Source organism: Staurois parvus, unplaced genomic scaffold, assembly GCF_062004578.1.
Source record: "Staurois parvus isolate SC_StPar_1 unplaced genomic scaffold, SC_StPar_1.0 ptg000448l, whole genome shotgun sequence".
In the NCBI taxonomy this organism is placed as follows: domain Eukaryota; kingdom Metazoa; phylum Chordata; class Amphibia; order Anura; family Ranidae; genus Staurois; species Staurois parvus.
This window is the reverse complement of record NW_028318244.1, coordinates 3,444,605-3,457,649: the sequence shown is the minus strand read 5'-3', so window position 1 is coordinate 3,457,649 and position 13,045 is coordinate 3,444,605. Positions and strand designations below refer to the sequence as shown.

General features: G+C 43.0%; 1 long non-coding RNA gene across 1 annotated transcript in view; it reads right to left on the bottom strand.

Moving 5' to 3' along the window:
* Nucleotides 1-1,691: 1,691 nt before the first annotated feature.
* The window catches only part of LOC149453547 (uncharacterized), an 85,297-nt gene continuing 73,943 nt past the window's right edge, over nt 1,692-13,045 (bottom strand). Inside the window, exon 3 of the long non-coding RNA XR_016314668.1 lies at nt 1,692-1,803. This is a non-coding gene — a long non-coding RNA (uncharacterized LOC149453547). The remainder of the gene's footprint in view (nt 1,804-13,045) is intronic.

Here is a 13,045-nt window from a genome sequence, read left to right as displayed (position 1 = left end):
AAAATCAGTATAAATAAATATTGTTCCCTCTATATATATACCCACCCAAAACAATTAAATTTCACTCAGATAAAGCTACCAGTTAGATAAATAACAATTAATGTCAATCTCTGCGTTTAACCCTTTAGGGATCAAAGTCCCCATCTGGTAGATCCATTTTGTTTAATTTTGAGAAATACTTTTAACCATATCACCCCCTCTCCATGGGGCATCCATCCTATCTATCCCACAGAATTTTAAAGATGTAGGATCCCTATTATGATAAACCCTAAAATATTTACATCTCCATTTAATATCTAAAAGGGAACAGGGAAAGGGATATAGATGCCAATTTGACCCACAAACAAGTGCAGAGGATGTACCTCTTCTCTCTGATACTCCTCAATCTGCTCCATAGTTTAAGGACCGGTTCACACTATTGCAGTGTGGGAAACCGCATGTGATTCGGACAGGAATCGCACTGTATTCCTGTTCAAATCACATGCCATTCTTTGCAGTCTTTCCCGCAGGAAAGGTGCATACCTTTTTTTTTTGCACTGAAATCAGGACTCATGGGTGTTCACAACTATGTGATCTGACTCACCCGAACCTGCAAACCTTTTTGGGGTGTCGTTCACTTAATATGTTGCTAAACCCCGGACCCTGCATTCACTATACCTGGTCTCCCACAGTACACTGAACATGGAAATGCAATAATTTTAGTAAAAATAAACTGCTAAATACGTTTACTCAACAGCATTTAGAGCGGTCTTGTGACTTCTATCAGCATCCAGCTGAGCACTGGTAATCTTGTAGTAGGAGTTTACATTCTCCTCTCACTGTCTTATGAGGCTACATGACTGATAGCCAGGGGCTACAACAATGACCTTTGACCCTCTGTCTGCACAGTGCTGATTGGCCTTGTGCCGATCACATGCACCCTCCCAAAAACAAAAACTCTCTAGCAATGCTCTGTGGAGCATGTGCAGAGCGTCTCCTAGGGCTTTGTACTATCAGAAGATGTTTTGGGGGTAGTGGGAGAAGGGGAGGATGAGAGAAGACAGGATCAAAGAGACTTTTTAAACAATGTGGAGGATTAACCCCTTAAGTTCCACAGTGAGTATAACCAGCATACTTTACTGCATATACAGACTGATTTTACTGTTGTGGGTTTAGTAACACTTTAACACAGACACCTGCAGTGGTTCGCATAAACGGAGTGTGACTCTGATGTGGTGCGGGAAATTAAAATAATTCCCTGCAAATCCCGCACCACATCAGTGTGAACCAGCACTAAAATAACTATATTATTGGTGTCATTAGGAAAAAAAAGCTCCATCACTGGTGTCACTGGAGTAAAATAGGGCCTATATCAGTGTCAAAGGTTCAAAATACGTCTCAGATTGCTGGTGCCAGAAGGATAAAACAAACCCCATCATTGGTGTCAACTGGATAAAATAATTAGAAATATAAATTTCTATCACAACCCCATTTGTGATGTCCGGCTACATAAAGAAAACTAGTGGAGCCACCACATCTATGGACTGGCAAGCTGCAATATATTACATTTCTCTTCACTTTATAGAATGTGGACTAAAACATTAGAGATGGCACACAGAAGCCCCATGCAATCACTACACAGATGTCACATATTATGGGATGACAGTTTCATCAAGCCACAGTATCATCAAGTCCAATGATAAATCTAGAAACTCACCATAACTGATGTGCTCAGCACTCCGCCAGCTTCAAGACTTGTGCTCTATACGGTGACTTGCACTTTATGAATCTGAGCGTCAGTGGGGAACCACGGCCTCTTCTCTGCTGGAAGAAAAAAAATGCACAAGGTAAGCATGCCATAGTGGGCAAATACTGTATACTGCTTATGGAAAAAGTTCCTGGGAAGCCCAGCGCTCCTCAGCTTTAACCCCTTAACGCAGGCGCCTCCTGGCTCTTTAAGAGGCTTCTAATCATGTGACCACGATGATTGGCTGTCACAGCGGTCACATGATCAGAAAGCTCCGGATCGCAAGTAGAGATTGGCAGCGCGGACAGCGACATACAGGTACATTGCTGGTCCGCAAATGGTAAACCTATCACATACAGCTTTATACAAATCTTCTGTTTTTGTCATTTGCATACCCTGTTGGCTATGCTGCACACATGAAGGAAACATACGAACACATGGAACTCTTGCTGAAGCACATCCGGTACACCAAGTACAACTGGAATATCTGTGGTAGTGGCTCTGCTGCTTGGAATGCAGCTCACGTGTACCATGTACTGTTGCTACGTAGGCGAATGGGACAGCCATGCAATATGCTATGCTTCAGCCTTGCTACAGGTGTAGGCCACTACTGAAGCCTGGTTGAAAAACTCCCAGAGATGGCATCATCCCATCCTTTCCTGTTGCTAGGATGTTGCTAAGACACTTCCAGCCGTTACTGCTCACACCCACCATCACAGGAGCTCTCAAACATCCGGAGCAGGCATCCTCCAACAAGTTCCATCATGCCTCTACAAGTCATAGCTGTAACTGTCAATTTTGCAATGTCTTATGGGAAATGTAGTACAACAGCTAGAGAGCCGCAGGTTGCCTACCCCAGGTGTAGATGGTGACCCGTGGAGCACTTGAGTATCTTGGGGTTGCTATTGGAGACTTCAGAACTGTGACAAGAGACTGCTTTTCACCTTGGAGGCTTTGTGTACATGAACTGGAGTCGCATCATTGCGGTGCAGAGCCATAGGAGATATACAGTCCATGTGGAGCGCTCACACCTCTTCTGAATGATGATTATAGAAGGCCATAAAATAATAATAATCCCATACCCTGTCCAGTCCCATTCCAAGGAACAAACAGTAACTGCTCCTCTGTACTACAACAAAATGGCTGTCACACTTTTGTTGCCATGGTTACAAAGAGGGCTCACACTGGGCCTGTATGTTACTGGCCTGACCGCTAAACATGAAGATGTCTCCATTGTTATTGATAGGAGACAGGATATACCACAGTACTGACTGCACAGCACACGCCATGATACCTCACACCTCACTATACCGTATAATACCTCCCAAAGATATACAGGCCACACACAGCGCTGACATCGCTCCTTCTCACTGCTTACCAATGAATAATCATCATATAATGCCATACAACAATGAGAAACCCACACCAAGTGCCCGTCCCAGGGGACAACCTGTCTCCAGCAACAGACTCTCTGTACTACAACAAAATGGCTGCCAACCTCCTATTGTCATAGTTACACAAGAGGGTTCCCACTGGGCCTGTATGTATGGGCCGGACTACTAAATATTGGGGCGTCACCAGGAGAGGGGATGTACCTCAGTACTGACTGCACCATATATGTCATCATGCCTCACACCTCATACCTCACTATATCAGATTATAGCCCAGTGAGAACATCTCATTATACCTCACACCTCATTGTACCACATATACCTTCCACCTCATTATACCTCACATATAATACCTCACACCTCATTGTACCTCATATAATACCTTCCACCTCATTATACCTCACACCTCATTGTACCACATATAATACCTCACACCTCATTGTACCACATATAATACCTTCCACCTCATTATACCTCACACCTCATACCTCACTATATCATATTATAGCCCCATGAGAACATCTCATTATACCTCACACCTCATTGTACCACATATAATACCTTCCACCTCATTATACCTCACATATAATACCTCACACCTCATTGTACCTCATATAATACCTTCCACCTCATTATACCTCACACCTCATTGTGCCACAAATAATACCTCACACCTCACTGTACCACATATAATACCTTCCACCTCATTATACCTCACATATAATACCTTGTACCTCATATAATACCTCACACACAATACCTCACACCTCACTGTACCTAATTATACCTCATATAATACCTCACACTTCATTATAACCTCATATAATACCTCACATCTCGTTATATCTCACATAATACCTCACACCTCATTATACCTCACATAATACCTCACACCTCATTATACCTCACATAATACCTCACACCTCATTATACCTCACACCTCATTATACCTCACATAATACCTCACACCTCATTCCCTGACCTTAGGTCAGACTCTTCTTCATCCAATTACATACTTCAGAACAGACCCTCATTCATCCCATTACAAACCTCAGATCAGACCCTCATTCATCCAATTACATACCTCAGATTAGACCATCCTTCATCCAATTACATACCTCAGATCATACCCTTCTTCATCCAATTACAGACCTCAGATCAGACCCTCCTTCACCCAATTACAAACCTCAGATCATACCCTTCTTCATCCAATTACAGACCTCAGATCAGACCCTCCTTTATTCAATCCTTTTCCAGTAAAAGACCCAAAATCAGACTCCTAATTCATTATCTTGCTATGTCAGACTTCAGCCAAGGAAGGTCCTTCAAATTCTTTAGATCCAAGAGGCCATAACAGGTCTCTTCTTCCTGATAAGGAGAATTAAGAAATCCTTTTCCATCTAGTTCCAATCATAAGACTTAGAGCAGACCCTTCTCCATATTTGTTCAATACCAAACTTCACGTTACTGCCAACTTAACTCAAGATCCTAGTCTGTTCTCCTCCCCCAGCTTCAACCTCAGACATGACCTATCTTTCAGACTTCATTAACTACCTGCCGACCGCAGATAGCCGAATGACGGCTGCACTGCGGCCGGCCAGTTCTGAGTGGACGCCATATGACGTCCCCCCAGAACGCGCTCTCCTGCGCGCCCCAGGGGGCACGCACCCGGCGATCTCCGTGATCGCTGTGTCCTACGGACACAGCTGATCACGTGATGTGGTAAAAGGCCAATCACAGCGGCCTTTTACCACCTGATCAGCGGTGTCCAATGACACGCTGATCAGAGGGAAATGCAAGTGCCGGTTCTCGACTGCACTTTCCTCACGCTGTCAGATCGTGAGGAAAGTACTGCCGAGAACCGGCAGTTGTCAGAGCGGGGATCGGCACCGATCATCAGGGCACTGATGATCAGTGCCCTGATGATCGGTGCCCAGCAGTGCCACCCGCAAGTTCCGCCTACCTGTGCCCAGCAGTGCACCCACTAGCTCCGCCCACCTGTGCCCAGCAGATCACCCACCTGTGCCCAGCAGTGCACCCACCTGTGCCACTCTGCAGTGCCACCTACCTGTGCCCAGAAGTGCCACCTACATGTGCCCAGCAGTGCCACCCACCTGTGCCCACCCACCTGTGCCCACCAGTGCCACCCACCTGTGCCCACCCACCACTGCCACCCACCAGTGCAGCCCAGCAGTGCTGCCAGTCAGTGCCACCGGTCAGTGCCCAGGGGTTGTGCCAGTCAGTGCCCAGCAGTGATGCCAGTCAGTGTCGTCTATCAGTACCCATCATCAGTGTCACCTATCAGTGCCGCCTATCAGTGCTGCATATTAGTGCCGCCTATCCGTGACACCTCATTAGTGCTGTCTATCAGTGCCGCCTATCCATGCCACTTCATTAGTACTGCCTATCAGTGCCCTTTAGTGCTGCCTATCAGTGCCCATCAGTGCCGCCTATCAGTGCCCATCAGTGCCGCCTCATCAACGCACATCAGTGAAGGAGAAAAAATGCCTGTTTGAAAAATTTTATCATAGAAACAAAGAAACTTTTTTATTTATAGCGCAAAAAGTAAAGCGCCCAGTGGCGATTAAATACCACCAAAAGAAAGCTCTATTTGTGAGAAAAAAATGATCAAAATTTCATATGGGTACAATGTTGCATGACCGCGCAATTGTCAATCAGAGTGCGGCAGCGCTGAAAGCTGAAAATTGGCCTGGTAAATAAGGGGGTATAAGTGCCTGGTAGGCAAGTGGTTAAGCTCTTGGTCTGTTTTTTTCCCCTAACTGCAACCTTAGACTGCACTTATCTTTCATCCACCTTCACTTGCCAGCTTCATGTAAGGTCCTGGTCTGTTCTCCTTCCCCAAATGCAACCTACTGTTGCATATGTACTGATGCATAAAGAGTCAGAGGCATTGAGCACACTTTAAAGTACTGCACATGTCTGGCTGTACAGTAGCTGCATGCTCTGTAGGTTGGCACACTCTAGGCGAGTAAAAGATTGTCTCTTTGACACCTAGCCTGACAGGACCTCTTCATCAGATGATAAAAAGAACCATCTGCAATTTGTTACATTAGCCTGATGAAGGGGGCCTGACATGATCTGTAACATCGGGATTTCCTGATGTGATCTACTCCTGCCATAATAGGATGCTCTGCCAGAATACCAACCTTGAATATACCTGCATGGAGTTTGCATGTTGTGTCTGCCCTAACGTGAGTTTCTTCCAGGTTCTCTGATTTCTGCCCACACTCAAAAGACACGCTGGTAGGTTATTTGGCTCCTGTCTAAATCACTCCCTGCCCTAGCATGTGTTTATATATGAGAGTTCGAGTCCTTAGATTGGAAGCTCCATGAGGGCAGGGAGTGATGTAAATGTACAATGTAAAGCAATATGTAAACTGTCAGCACTATATAAATATCTGTAATGATAAATTAATTCATTAACACATTCATTGAAAAGTGGACATTATTCTGAATCAGCTGATGTACCTGCAATGACAATCGACATTGGCTAACACACCATATATTAGATGGTCAGCTCTAGTAAGATATGCAGTAGGAATATCTGAACTGATTACCAGAACCAGCAGAATACCCACTTTGTCTTAGGTACCCTCCGATTTCTATATTTATTTCCACTTCCATGCTGCTCAGATCCTCAACATCACCCTTGCAAAGTCACTGGAGAGCAACTGGGGGATCAGTTGGTGGACCTGCATGTGGGAGGGGCCTAATGTGCCCATGCACTAGGGGTACCTTTGCCCGAGGGCACACTTACCAATGCCTGGGACTAGGCAGGAACTGCAATCATGTGAACAGTCTAACATCAAGGCATTCTTCCATCTCAGTTGAGCTCCCATGGTGTATAGTAATAAATTGGATATGTGTGTTAGGTGGTTTCCCATCGCTATACACCATGACTTCACCAGCCAGCGTACCTCTGTTACCTCACTGCCAGTAACAGAATGAGATCCCACCAGACACAGAGCGCAGATCTCATGTGTATCCTGTTGTAACTCCTTCACTCTCATACCATATGGCTAGGTTGAAGGTCTCCATAATGCTGGTCTGGCCCACTTGCTATGGGAGGGGGACCGCTAGGGAGGGACCCACAGCAGCAACCCACTTACTACTGTAGAACACCTCACCTTATCTAGGTAACACGCCTCGATTGGTTGCCATGTGTCATGCATATCACATCCCTCTGCGAATGAGAGACGCGGTCGGGCGAGCGCTAGCTGTCAAAGCAGGGGTTTGAGGGCTGGTCCTTTCATTCATAACATGTTACATCCTCAACATGAGTGTAACATGTAACATGGTGTGAAAAGTGAACTTATCCTTTAATATACAAAGTATAAGTTGTATTAATTTTTCCTTTGTTTAGTTTTCCTATTGATTGAAATAGCGATTTGTATGTAATATTGTATGTTTACACTGACTATTGAATATTAATGATCAATGATTTGATATCACAGCTTACCTCTGCCTACCTGATGAAGCTGATAACAAAACACATGGAATTACAACACTCCCTTCCTGCCCATTGAAGAAGGTTGATGCAGCAGTTGCTATCTTTGAGCTGAGTTATGTAAAAGGACTAATAGGCCAGATGCTATCTTATCTATGTAAATATATATGGTAACAGGAATTGTAATTGTAATATGATAAGGAGCTTTGACTTACAGAGGTACAGTATATATACAGAATATATATAACCCATGTAATGAAATGTATTTGTTGCAAGCAATTTTATGGAAATTGTGCTTTTATTAACATTTATTGAATACAAAAAATTAAACATAAAAAAAATCAGCTACCAAAAAAAGGGACCATGAAGGAGTTAAAGAGGCACTGTGTTTGCACCCATTCATGATCCCTCTAGACAAGTCTTTGGCAGGGTGTTATGTGACTGAAATGCATTGACATTATTCAAACCCATTTGAATGATCTCTCTACTGGGAATTACCAAAGGGCAGCATTGCAAAATTTTATCTTCCAGTTTTAATCCCAACAAATCTTTTTTAGTAAATTTGACTTCTTTTTTTTTACTTCATTGCTGAGTTATTCATTTTTTTTGCTATTCTCTAGCTTACATTAATGATCAGTGAAGAGTTTCCTTACGTTGATGGTTACTGAAAAGCTCACTTAATCTGGCGGTAAGCAGAAAAGGGACTCTTTAAACAGGTGGTCAGTGGGAGAAGGTCCACCTTACCTGTGATTAGTGGAAAGAATGTACCTTACATTGGTCCTCAATAGGAAGAATGCCCCCTTAAAGATAGCTAAAAAGATCATTGGTGTCAGCGGTTACTCTTTTCTCAAGGAATATCTAGCAACCTCTGGAGGACCCCTAGGGTTTTATAGAACCCTAGCTCAGAAAGACTGGTCTATACTATTCCTTCACATACCTATGCCCCCCACAATTGCCCTAGACCCCCTACACCTGTTTCCCTTCCCCCTCCACTCTCTATTCCCTCCTTTCATAATCACTCCCAACAACATTCCTTTTCCGTACTCTGCCCGACCTCTTCCCTTTTTCTCCCCTCAAAATCCTTAGATCTTCATGGTATGCCATACAAATTGACAACATTATGTGATACAAAAAAAGGCTTATGCTTTGTTTGGGGGGTCAGACAAGGAAGAAGGAACGCTTGGATTTTTTTAATCACATTTATTGGTTTAAGGGACATGCAACGTATGTGCCAACCATGACTTGTATACTAACATTCTTGCCTTCTATGTTCCTATGGCAATAAAGATAAATGATATAGAAAACAGAACAGATATATCTTCCCTTTTAGTCTTGGTGACAAGGGTTTTACCAGACAAGAAGTGCAACAACCACTGTTCTAGCCTTTACTAACTTCTTTAAAAAAAAAAAAAAAGCTCTTTTATTCACTGTAGCTGTTCCAGATTTTACCTCATTTCCTATCTGATGAAACCCATGTCAGCAAGAAAGGAAGGACATCTGTATGGAGCCCCGGATAGCCAGTGCCAAATTACTGCACTTCTAAGGGGCTTGATTTGATAGTGAAGAGCCTGATAGGGATACATTTGTGGTAATATGGTCCTCTAAGCTCTGCATGATAGAGGAATACCCACTATACGTGAGGACCCTGCACAACCCATACCAGGCTTGAAAACATCTAGAAAATGTATGCTAAATAAAAAGCTTAAAATACACACAGGGGCATCTACAGAGGGGTCACTGAGGGAGACCCTGAAGCCCAGGGTTGGTCTGCGAGGCCCAAGAACTGACTCTCTATACCAACACTAAGCATGCTAAAGACCCCTAAGGCCTGATTTGAGAAGTGGAATTGTCATTTTAGCCCCAGAAGCTTACTATCTATTGTCACAGTCAGTGGAGTTAACGCTGTTTAATAAAAGACAGACCTTTTTATGAAAAGCGTTGTTGCAGTTTAGGCTCAGGAGCTGACTGTCTATGTACATAGTGTTCAACCTGCTGTCTATGGATACTTATTGTGAGGCCATCGGGCCCCCACAGCCAGTGTTTTCCTTGCCTAGGTGTTCTCCGTGTATTGTAACCATGGCCCAGTTGTTCCCATTGTATTGCATATTAAAGCGGTATTAAGCCCAAAACCAAAAATGTAATATATTGCAGATTACCAATACTTAGATGATAGTTTTCTTTTCTGAAAGGAATGAGATAGGAGGCACAGAAGACAGCACCAGTTTGTTGGAGGTAGGGGAGTGTTACATGTATTAGCAGATTTAGATACATTAACAAATTGAATCCAAACTCCAGCTCACACTTTATAATCATTTACAGCAGTTTTTTTTAATTTTGGGAAACCCAAGCTTCTCAAGCATCACTCCCTCTGTGATGTGAGTGTTGTCTTACCCCCCTCCCCCCTTCTTTGCTTTTGCTGTGCCTTACCTCTAGCGTTATTTTTTCCCATCTCTTCTAACATTCTGATGAAACTTTGTGATTTGTATAGTACTGCTTGGACCTTGAAGAAGGGGACACTCCCTGAAAGCTTGTCTTCAAAATTGTATGTTAGTGCAAATACAAAAAGTATCACGGACAGTACTCAATTGTTTCTGTCGCAAATGCACTAACAGGGCTACAATCACCTCAAGCAACATGAATAAATAAAAGCTGATTATTTTAATCACCCGTCAGTAGAACTACAGGCATCCCTTTTTTTAATTTTGGATAGAGTAAGGGAGGGGTTATAACCTGTCAGAATTTTTTTTTCGCCATCTGTGCCTTTCCCTTCACTTCTTGTCCCATAGCCAAAGAGGAAGCGAGAAGAAATCCCAGCAAATTAACAGAATTCCTTGGAGACTCTAGTGTCCCCATTGGAAGATTTCCCCCCTATTACTTTTCTGGGTACAACCCAAAATGTAGGATTTTCTTTTACTTTCAGTGATAATGGTAATCAGGACAAATAGAGAGGGCAAATCTCCCTAACGGAGACACAGACAGCAATAAAATCTGACAGGGGTTTTAATCCCTCTCCACTCTATCCATAACTAGAAAAAAAGGTTTGCCTCCAGTTATACTTTAAATGGTTTGCCTCATCCATGTACACTGCAACAATCTGCTGGAGAGCTTCCTGTTTACATTAAATATACTGTAGATTGATGTGTGTATAGAATATAAGCATACTATCCTGGTGTATTAATTCTGTGAATTAAACCTCCAGTGTCCCCTCTGAAAGGCAGACAACATCATCACCCAACAAGCTATCTAAACATGGCTCTGGACTTACATTAGTACGGGTAGCACTGTTTATAAAGGTGTGTTGCCCATCCCCCATACCATGCCTCAGCAGCAGGTTGAAGTCTCTAAATTTGAAAAAAATGACTGTTATTTTCAGTTGAATCCACTGAGATTTGAAAATTACAGTTCCACAGCTAAAGGTGGGGGATGGAAACCGCCTAACAACCCCCCCCCCCCCCCCACCAGCCCTACCCCAAGACAAACTGCTGTAAATTAACATTTGGTTGATTTATTGATTTCAACAATTTCTCCTATTAAAAAAGCCTGATTTTACACCACTCTACGGGCTTCATTCACAAAGCTAACACACTAAGACACAAATGTTTATTTTATATATAAAATATTACAGTCAAGTTTAAATATTACATGTGAGCACAATTAATATATGTATTCAGGGGTTTGTGAATTAATCCCATTAGTATTCCTGATAATTACAGAGCATAACCCCTTATGTAACATATTACCGGGCTCCTTAGACCAGAGTTCTTTGTTCAAAACAAGATCTAAAAATAGCAACCAATCAGCTGTGCTCACTGTGGTCATGTGACCTCTGTGGTCATGGACCTCTGTGTGATGTCACAGTGTAGCAGGCAGACACTTTCTGTCTTCCGTGGTGAGCAGTACTGTACTAGACTGCTAAAGGCGTTTTCTTCAAATATCTTGTTTATATTTGCACTAATGTGCTCCAATTTAAACATTTCTCATCAAATGACCACTGTTGAATCTCAGCGAAAAAGTAAGAAACTTTGTCTACATTTTTTTCCCATATTTTGAACAAAAACATGTTTTTCTCATTCACCTCTACCTACAAGTACTGTGCACACACATTCATAACACAGGCAGTGACAAAGTCAGCTCCTCTCCCTATTCTTTTCTATTGAGAGATGAATCTTGGCAGCCATCCAGCCCTCTAATAGAAACACAGCAGGTGCTGCCCCCTAATGGGAACACAAGGCAGGTGCTGTAACATCTTTGTTGTTTGGTAATAATGACTTCACATTATATACAGCTAGAGGGGTTAGGGTGGGCTTGTTTTAAAGCTCCCTTACTGCTTGTTAAATTATAGGAATACTTTAATGTCCATAGTCTGGGCACAGATGCTCTTTAGGCTTACATGTATTTATTGTTTGTCATTGACGCCATATACTTGTTTTACGTTGTGTACATACAGCCGGATAATATGTGACAGATCTGCATATGTAGCAGAATGGTATATAGTGTAGAATTGGTTCTCAACATTATAACTTTATTATGCCTAGTGTGGACAGGCTTTGGATTAAACTGTTACCTGAGCAATTTTAAAGTCAGAATGGATATATCTTACATGGTAGGTGAATATCCCCTCATTTTTTTTAAGTGGGCCCTTTAAGGACCAATCCAAGATTAATGAATGGTGAAAAAGAAATAGGAAGAGAAGGAGGGGGTTATCGGGTGTGGGAAGGTTGTGGTAATGTTCCCAAGCCACTGCTCTGTGTGTCCATTCACACACAGAGCTGCAGTTTGGCCCTGCCCCCTCTCTCACCTCATTGGCTGACTGGCTGTGATCGACAGCAGTGAGAGCCAGTGGCTCCTGCTTGCTGTCTTAGCCAATGAGGAGGCAGAGACCTTGGACAATGAGGCTGTCTTGCACATTGCTGGATTGCGATAGGGCTCAGGTAAGTATTTGGGGGGGGGGGGGGGGAGCTGGGGGGCACTGCTGCACACAGAAGGTTTTTTGCCTTCATGCATAGAATGCATGAAGGTGACAAACCTTGAGCCTTTACAACCACTTCAAGTCAGCCTTTTTTTAATGTGCTGCCAAAGAGGCTCAATTTCTGTTTATTTCCATGTGGCTGAAGACAAGCCAGCTAGGGTCACAATAATGACAGTGCTTTGGGACAAACATTTTGGTGTCTAATGCCCAGAAAGTCACACTATACAGTATATATTCACAATTTTGTTTTCTTAGTTTTAGACAAAGTGAGGAAAGGTTAGAACACAATTAAAACCATTTTCTTTTATTTTACAGGTTTTACAACTATGGAGAATGAGGTTATGTCATCCCTTGTAGAAATACGCTCAATTGTTGGGAGCAACCACGCTGGAAAGCTTTCCAAGAAGTTGCTCCGAAGCAAAAGATTATCAGTTAGTTCCAGTCTAAAGGATTCCCATTCCTTGGACTCCTCCTTGGATATCCTTTCTCCC